The sequence below is a fragment of the Rhamphochromis longiceps genome, linkage group LG4, assembly GCF_057381845.1.
Source record: "Rhamphochromis longiceps isolate RC_006_pf linkage group LG4, R_longiceps_female_GT1.1, whole genome shotgun sequence".
In the NCBI taxonomy this organism is placed as follows: Eukaryota; Metazoa; Chordata; class Actinopteri; order Cichliformes; family Cichlidae; genus Rhamphochromis; species Rhamphochromis longiceps.
The window spans coordinates 13,574,254-13,582,730 of record NC_140560.1 but is presented as its reverse complement, the minus strand read 5'-3'; positions in this window follow the sequence as shown (position 1 = coordinate 13,582,730).

Sequence of the window (8,477 nt, the reverse complement as noted above, 5' to 3'; positions counted from 1 at the left end):
TGCATTTGAGTTACATTATCATATTTGCTTTGGGTTCTTGGGACTCTAATAAAGTACTTAAATAACCCCAAACTGTTTAAGTTATAAAACTTGAATCAATTGGTGCAATCGGTTTCCCCAAATCATTTGAGTTAACTTAACTTGTCAGGTTTTACAGTGCATGAGGTTAACTGCACAGTCCCCAGGAGGCCCTGAGACAGCTGTATCAGTCAACCAGCAAAACTTCTAATGTTGTGTTTTACCCTTTTGACGCCCCCTTGAGGCAGACCAGCCACGGGTTGATCAATCCTGGGCGGGTGTTTCGCGGTTAGCTGACTGCCTTAGCTGCCCAAGTGATGTCAGCCTTTTTTAGCCATAGCCAGTGACTGGTCCTCTCAGCAGTGTTAGCTAATTCTCTTATAGCCTGCCGTTGCACCTGTCCTCTGATCCCAATCTCTCTAAGCTTAAACATCACAGATCATTACAGATCTGTGATGTTTAAGTCTATGCAAAATCAGTTTGTGTAGTTTTACATCTTACATGTTTCATTTGCACTTTACACCTCAAACTGTCAAAAAAGCAATTGAGAAAATAGCGTCATTATATCTAAATAACTTTATTTGATCAGCGAGATTAAACGCCGTCCTCCTCTCATGCTGAAAAAGAAAACCATTACCAATCAGGCATTTCAAATCTAATGGAAGTACAATTTAAAATCAGTCTTCTGCTAAGTTTTCTGTTATATGATATAACATTGGTTCATCCCTTGAGTTAGTTGCCTTTTTTTAATGCATGAATCATTCATAGATTGCTGTTAAGTGGCAACCAGAAAATGATCAGGTACAAAGATTGGACTGAAAATAAGTGAAAAAGAAAATCAACCGATGTTCAAAGGAACACTTTGAAAGAGCTTCAGAAAGCCTGGAGAACTATTGCTGAAGACGACTTTAAAAAGTGACAAAGTTTTGATCCTTGGATGCATATTCTGAGAAAGGAGGGGTGGCTCAAGTCTTTTGTGCAGTACTATATAATGTGTTACTGTATTATAAGTCATATTTTCTTTCTTTTTTTTATTTTATCAGCCACATTAAATATATTAACTTGTTTGGCTTAAAATCTTCAGCCTTATCATTTCATATTTTAATGATAATGGTAAAATGAACAACTCACAGTTATAAGAGACCCTAAAGAAAGAAAAGCCAAGTCACCTCTGTATGCCATGGAAGGATGTGTCACCACAGCAGGAGGTTTGGTGTGACTCACCAGCTTTTATCACACAGGTGCCATGCTTACAACTTTGGCCCTGCCTGAGAGTATCCTTGAAGTAAAAGAGAAGGTTAACGTTTGTCAAATGTCACACGCTCTCTTATAATCGTGTCAGTAACTCAACTGATTCAGCTACCCAGCCACAGGGAGCAAGGACGGGCTAGGTCTGCATGCATTTATTTTCCTCTCACTTAGGAGGGATGCTGGTCGAAAGGCCATTGAGAAAGTCTGCTGCACATCTGTTTGCACAACAGTTTTGCTCCACAGCGAGAAGTCGGCCATCTGGAAAAGTGATATCTTTTTTGCCATCGTAACACGCAGCACAGGGGTTAGCTGACAAACTGACAGCACAGTACAGAGGAGGTCTTGTATATTTTTGTGCTGATGGTTAAATTGCTGAAGAATGATGAACTTTAATTGTTGCATATGAGTTTTGTTTAAAAGTTAAAAGTAAATTACCGTAGCGCTTTAGGTGTATAAAGCTCACACATTAATGTGTGTTCTGTGCATTTTCCCTTTTTTACTCTGCGTTTTCCAAGAAATGACCCACAATTGCTGAGGATCACTGACCTTCAAAGCTCACACTTATGATGGAGCACTTGCTCAGTAGGACATCAGTCATTTGTTAGTGGTTGAGGGCCTTTTACGGCAATTAGCAGTTTAATTGCCATGCTCACCCCAACGCTAATTCACTTGGCAGATGCTTGCATAACTGCAATGAATTGCAAGAAAGCAATTTACTTTAAAAGTCAGTTCATTTATTAAATATATAATATGTCCAAAAATCATCAGCATCACACCTGGGAGCTTTAGGAAATAAGTGTATAGCGATATCTCGCAGTACTGTTAGGTCAGTGGGGGTCCAGTAACTGCTGGGGGTCTCCATGGAAGTTGATCCCACCATGATGATGATTGTGGGTGAAGAGAAATGGACAGGAATCCAATGAAATATTTAGATGAACTCAAACATTTTAATAATGGATTGCATTTATATAGCGCTTTTCTAGGCACCCAAAGCGCTTTACAGTTCCACTCTCACGTTCACACACTGGTGCAGGCAAACCACAGCCACACTAGTAGGCGGTAGGGTAAAGTGTCTTGTTGGGGGATCGGACCGACAACCTTCCGGTTACAGATGAGCTTCCCAACCTCCTGAATCACGGTCGCCCCAATTTTACAACACAAACTGAACCATCACTGAATGACTTTGATAAGCACTGGCATAGATGGTTTTAAAATAACTGAAACTCAGGTTGTTTAATCTAAACAAATACACTTGATTCTTTTAACTCATGATTACGGTTTCTACAAAAATATTTCCTCTAAATCTTGTGGGTGGCTGTCCGAGTGCAGCTACACCTGCTTGAGATCAGCTCCTCCTCTGTCTCAACAGCAAGTTCCACTCATGGTTGCTCCCATCACTATGCTGCCATCTCACATGTACAGGCAGGCAGGCACAGAGAGCCAGGGACAGGTGAGACACTTGGAGGTAGTGACAGGTGTAATTAGACTTTTATTGATAAAGGTGCTTGAAACTGTTGGATGCTTCAGGCCAAATGAAAGAAAAACTTCTTTTTGAGTCTAAAAATCAATCTGCTGTTATCTTCTTTGTAGTTTACCTTTGTGTAACTGTGCTGTGAGGCTTTGCTGATCAGTGAACTTAAATCACTTCCAGTGAATCATAATTCCAAAGACTCAGGCGAGCAAAGTGCAAGTAAAGACCAAATGCTTCATTAGGAAATTATCTCCAGAGGAACTGTTAGTGTTTGTTCATGCCATTATACACTATATTAGTATTTGCTGCTGTACCGTCACACGTATATGAACTTGAGTCACATCCCATTCTTATTCCCTAGGGTTTAATATGCCAGCTCAGCTCTTCTGGGAAGGCTTTCCACAAGGTTTAGAAATTTCTTACAGAAGCACATTTTGATGTCAGACAATGACGTTGGACTAGAAGCCTGGCTCGCATGTGCAGTCAGGTTCCCAAACTGTTCCCACAAAGTTGGGAGCATGAAATTGTCCAAAATGGTATGCTGAAGCATTAAGAGTTCCTTTCACTGGAACTAAGGGCCTGAGCCCAACTCTTGAAAAACAACCCGAGACCACAAACCTCCCTCCACCAAACTTTACACTTGGTACGATGCAGTCAAGTACTGTTCTCCTGGCAACCACCAGAGCGTCATCCCTCCAGTGAACGCATGTCCCCTGCTCTACTGTCCAGTGGTAGCGTGCTTTGCAAACAATGATAGGTAGTGAGGAAATTTCCCGACTGGACTTGTTGCACAGGTGGACCTATCCTGGTATCATCCTGGATTTCAATGATCTCCTGAAAGCGACCCATTCTTTCACAAAATGTTTGTAGAAGCAGTCTGCATGCCTGATTTTATACACCTGTGGCCATTAAAGTAATTGGAACACCTGAATTTAATGATTTGGATGGGTGAGTGAATACTTTAGGCGATATAGTACATCTTTGCTGTGAAGCAAACTGAACAGTCTGTGTAGCACGTCTTAACCCTTGTGATGTCCTCCCGATTTGCATACAATGTGAGCCATCAGGGGTCAAAAGTGTCCCCACTTCATTTGACTGTTTTTTAAAGTATAAAGTATAAATTGTCAATCAATTCAGTGTTACACCTTAGTTTTACTTAAGACCAACACATTAACACAAAATTTACTCAACATTTTACATTTTAGGGCCACCAGACCTTCTTTACAAAAAATAAACCCTGTTTTTTAGCGAAAACAAATTGAGAAAATTAAATATTTAATTGTTTAGATAATTTTGACTATCTGAATAACTAGAGAGTGCTGTATGTTGAACTTTAGTGAGAAAGTTTTTTTTCAAGCGTTTGAAAATTTTTAATGGCAGCAAATAATCACACTGGTGGTCCTCAGGGGTCAAAAATGTCCCCACTTCATTTGACTGTTTTTTTAAAGTAAAAAGTATAAATTGTCAATCAATTCAGTGTTACACCTTAGTTTTACTTAAGACCAACACATTAACACATAATTTACCCAACATTTTACATTTTAGGGCCACCAGACCTTGTTTACAAAAAATACACCCTGTTTTTTAGCGAAAATAAAACAAGAAAATTAAATATTTAATTAAATTAAATATTTAAAAAAAAATTTTTTTTAAAAAATTCTCACTAAAGTTCAACATACAGAGTGCTGTATGTTGAACTTTAGTGAGAATTCTTTTTTTGAACCATTTATAAATTTTAAATGGCAGCACATAATCACACCTGTGGTCCTCAGGGCTCAAAAATGACCCCGTTTGCTTTGAAGCAACAAGTATAAAATATCATCCATCTCTGTGTTTCAAGGTTTTATTCAACTTTATTCCAACTCATTGCCTGACAGTTTTCTATATTTTGGCATGGTAGGAGGGCATGAGTCTGAGTGAAGGCAAACTTTCATGAGGACAAAGGCGTGTCCATATTTGACCCAAGTGCAGGAGGAAGCTCAGGTTTATTCCTCTGCACTGGTCCCATCATGGACAGCATTCTTTCTGCAGTTGCAGGCCAAGGGGCATATACAGTAAACAAGCTGTTACAGGTGATTGTTTTCTTTTGGAAACCTGCAATGTTAGGGACAACTCGTGTCCTGACTGCAGGACAGACGGTTTGCCATCGCACACGAGCATGTTCCATGTACAGCTGGACCTGCATCACATGCTGCCCATGTTTTTGTCTCAAAGTTCCCTGGTTTACTTGGATGTTCTGTTGGAGGGGACAGAGTCCTCTGAAGGGGACTTGGTGCTCATACAGTCACATCAGTACCAGGATCTTACATCACAGCAGGAGGAACACCCACTTGTGTTTCAAGTCAAGTCAACACCAACACACATCATACACCTCAAATGGGAGCACGTTTGTGTCATGAACGACGATCATCTATTGTGTCTTTATCAAGAAATTATGTCCTTTTTGTGCTTCTATGATTAATCTTGTGTCAGCATGAAAACTTCTCTACCAGACTCAGGATGTCATAAACTGGCCGTAGCGACTCTACTGGATGCACGGCAGTAAGAATCAACACACCCACATATGCCTACAGCTGCATTCGGTCCATTTTTCTTCCTCTCTTGTTGTCCCTCCTTGTTCATCATTGAGTTGGCTGTAGAGCAGGTCATCTGCTAATTGGATGGTTGTTGGTTCAATCTCTGTGTGCTCTAGTCTGGAGTTCTTACCAAGGTGTCCTTGGGCAAGTTACTGAACCCCAACTTGGTCTCTGATGCATCCATTGGCATGTGAACGTTAAAAAGCAGAATACAAGCAGAATACACTGTGTATAATGCTTTCAGTACTCGAGTAGAAAAGCCACTGAAGGAGTATGGGACCTGGCACATGTGCTTGGACTGTGGTAGATCATCTTTCTCTGAGGCACATGAGAGAGTCATGCATCGTCTGTCACTGGGAAGGTTAGAAGACCAGATCAGTGTTTCCTCACGTTACTGCAAATATTCCTCTGTCTCAGCTGATTCCTCTTTCCTGCTTGATTCTTTGTCTTCATCATAATTGAAATGGATGATGTGTAGTCCTCTGACACATCTTCTATTTCAGTTTCACATTCTGAAAATTCAAGAAACTTCAAGAAGCCCAGTCACTTTCTCTCCAAGCTCCTCAGACTACCATGTCCTGGATGCCTGAGAACCTACTTGAACATAGTTCAGATTCTTCATCACTTTTCTTCACTTCATAGCCTTCTTCCACTTCTGCAGGTGGCTGATGTGCTTTTTCAGAGAAAGGGTAGCATGTGCTCTAAATATTGACAATATTTTCTATATCTTCTAACCCTTCTAACATTGATTCTCCCTCCTCATTATACTAGAGGACAATATGTGCTTTGTCCTACTGGTCATTGCTTTGCACAACATGGTAAAAAAAAGTATGCTCATCAAAGTATGCAAATCTCCAGTGCAATGGAGGCTTTTGAGGATACTTTCTGTGTATGTATTATTGTAGAGTCTACCTTACAATACGAAACACTTTGATGCGGCTGTTGTTGTGATTTGGCGCTGTATAAATAAAATTTCATTGAATATAGAGCACCTGCCTCCTCATTGTGCTGCCTGTTGTGGTTGTTATGACCAGTGCTTGACCCCACACATCAGTGATCCAAGATCAAAGATGTTTGAAAACAGTATGGTGTGAAAATACGGCTCTTTGCAACACTTTGTACTTTGGGGTCATTTTTGTCCACGAGGACCAACAACGTTATAAAATTCAATAAAAACCACATAAATAAATCAAATTACTTGAAACTTATTCCAATCATTCATAGTATAGTAATGAATAACTTCTGTTATTTTCAGCCCATTTGATGAATAACAAATACATTTTTGATAGCAAAAGATTTCTTTAGAGGACAAAAATGACCCATGGACAACACAAGGGTTTTAATAGAAACTTAAATGAATGTAGTTTCTGCACATGTTCACTCTACTTTGCATAGTTCATGCAAAGAGATTACCAAAGGTTTAATCACTCCACACTTTCATGTTTCTGTGCTGTTTATCATTATTAGTCTTTGAAATGCCGGCCTAAGTGTCAGTATTACGGTTTTATGCACAGCGGCAACAACAGCAACTGTTCTTTCTGCTACTCCTTCAAACCCAGTAAGCTCCTGTTCGCACACTGCAGTCTCCCAGCATTCACGTGAATGTATATTATCGCCGCACACATTCAATTTTTATATGTAAAAGAGGGCAAATTCTACCACCTACTGAATAGATGGAAGCATTGCAGCTTGTCTGATAGCCATCATCATCATCTCAAGCATAATGTGCTGAAGATTGCTGACGACATGGTCCAGTACCTGCATCCTGTTAGAGAACTGTACGTAAAACACAAACACACGAGCGAACACAGCTGCTGAACATCTGTATATTCATAAACTCTTTGTTATCTTCTCCCATCTGTGTCTCTGCACGTGTATAGTCAGAGTCTGATGCTGTCTGATTTTGCCACTCTGGCTCCTCCATTCACACACATTCAGTTTTACAGCGTTAATCGTGTTTTTTTTAAAGCACTTTCCTCACAGATGTACACAGTGGTATCACGTGCTCTCACTCTGGGTTTTATTCCTGTTGAAACAGAAAGCATCAAACTGAATAGGGTAAAGACCAGGCTTACATTAAGAAGCCCCCAGAGGCCAAAGGTCAAAGCTGAAATGAACATCAGCGGCAGTGCAGCTGTGGGAGAGAAAGGTCCTATGGATCTATGTATGCCTATGAAAAAGTATTAAAAAAAAAAAAAAAAAAAAAAAAAGGCAAAATGCTACATTTATGGGGTAAAATAATTAAAAAGAAAATACAACTAGTATTTGCAGTCAATGGCTTTATGTATAGGTAGAATTACAAAAAACAATCACACAAACAATCACACAAACAATACAAACAATATGCATAAATATATCTATCATAGTTATTAGTTAAATCAGGAAATAATATCCATAAACATCTGTTGCAAGTTCACATTACAGGTAGCAGCCAGCAACAACAAAAATCAGAGCAACGAAGGGTGACTTTTAAAAACATTTCAGCGGTCGGGTTATTATATGAGTTAGTTGATTAGTAGAAGGCAGATTTACAGAACTCAGAATCACCTGAGTTTTTCAAAAGTTCGCTGAAGAGAAATATTCCAAACGTGTACGGTTAAAGCTTTGCAAAGGTCAGCTTAAACTCTAAAAGAAAGTTTTAAAAAGCTTGCAGGTCCAGTTAGCTTGTGCGCGTGCAACAAAGAAAGAGTCGAGCCACAGGTGCCGTGCCAAAGTGATGGAGATAGTGTGTGCAGGGTTTGTTTATCACAGGAACACGTGAGGAGAGTTAATGCTGGTTTAATCACTCGGTGAGAATTTGTTTTTTCTGTGCTTCTTTCACCCATCACTCTGTTTAAGCAGAGAAAAGTTAGTAAGTTCAAATGTGGGTTACGTGTTTAACATCGGCTTAACAGATTGACACCTACTAAATGCATTATATTGAAGTTAGCTGTGTGTGCACTTACTGATATTAAATCTGAATATTTCTGATAGTTTACGGTAAATGTTCTAATGAGTGTTGCTTCTTACTACTTTTAGTTCCTTTCTCTTCACGTAGGATCAGATGCTTATAACACAGCCTGCACGGCGCATTACCTTGCGTGCTATATGGAAACCACGTCAACTGCCAACAGTGTAACTACAGCCAAGCAGAGGAGAATGAAGGCACAGAGGTGTATTGT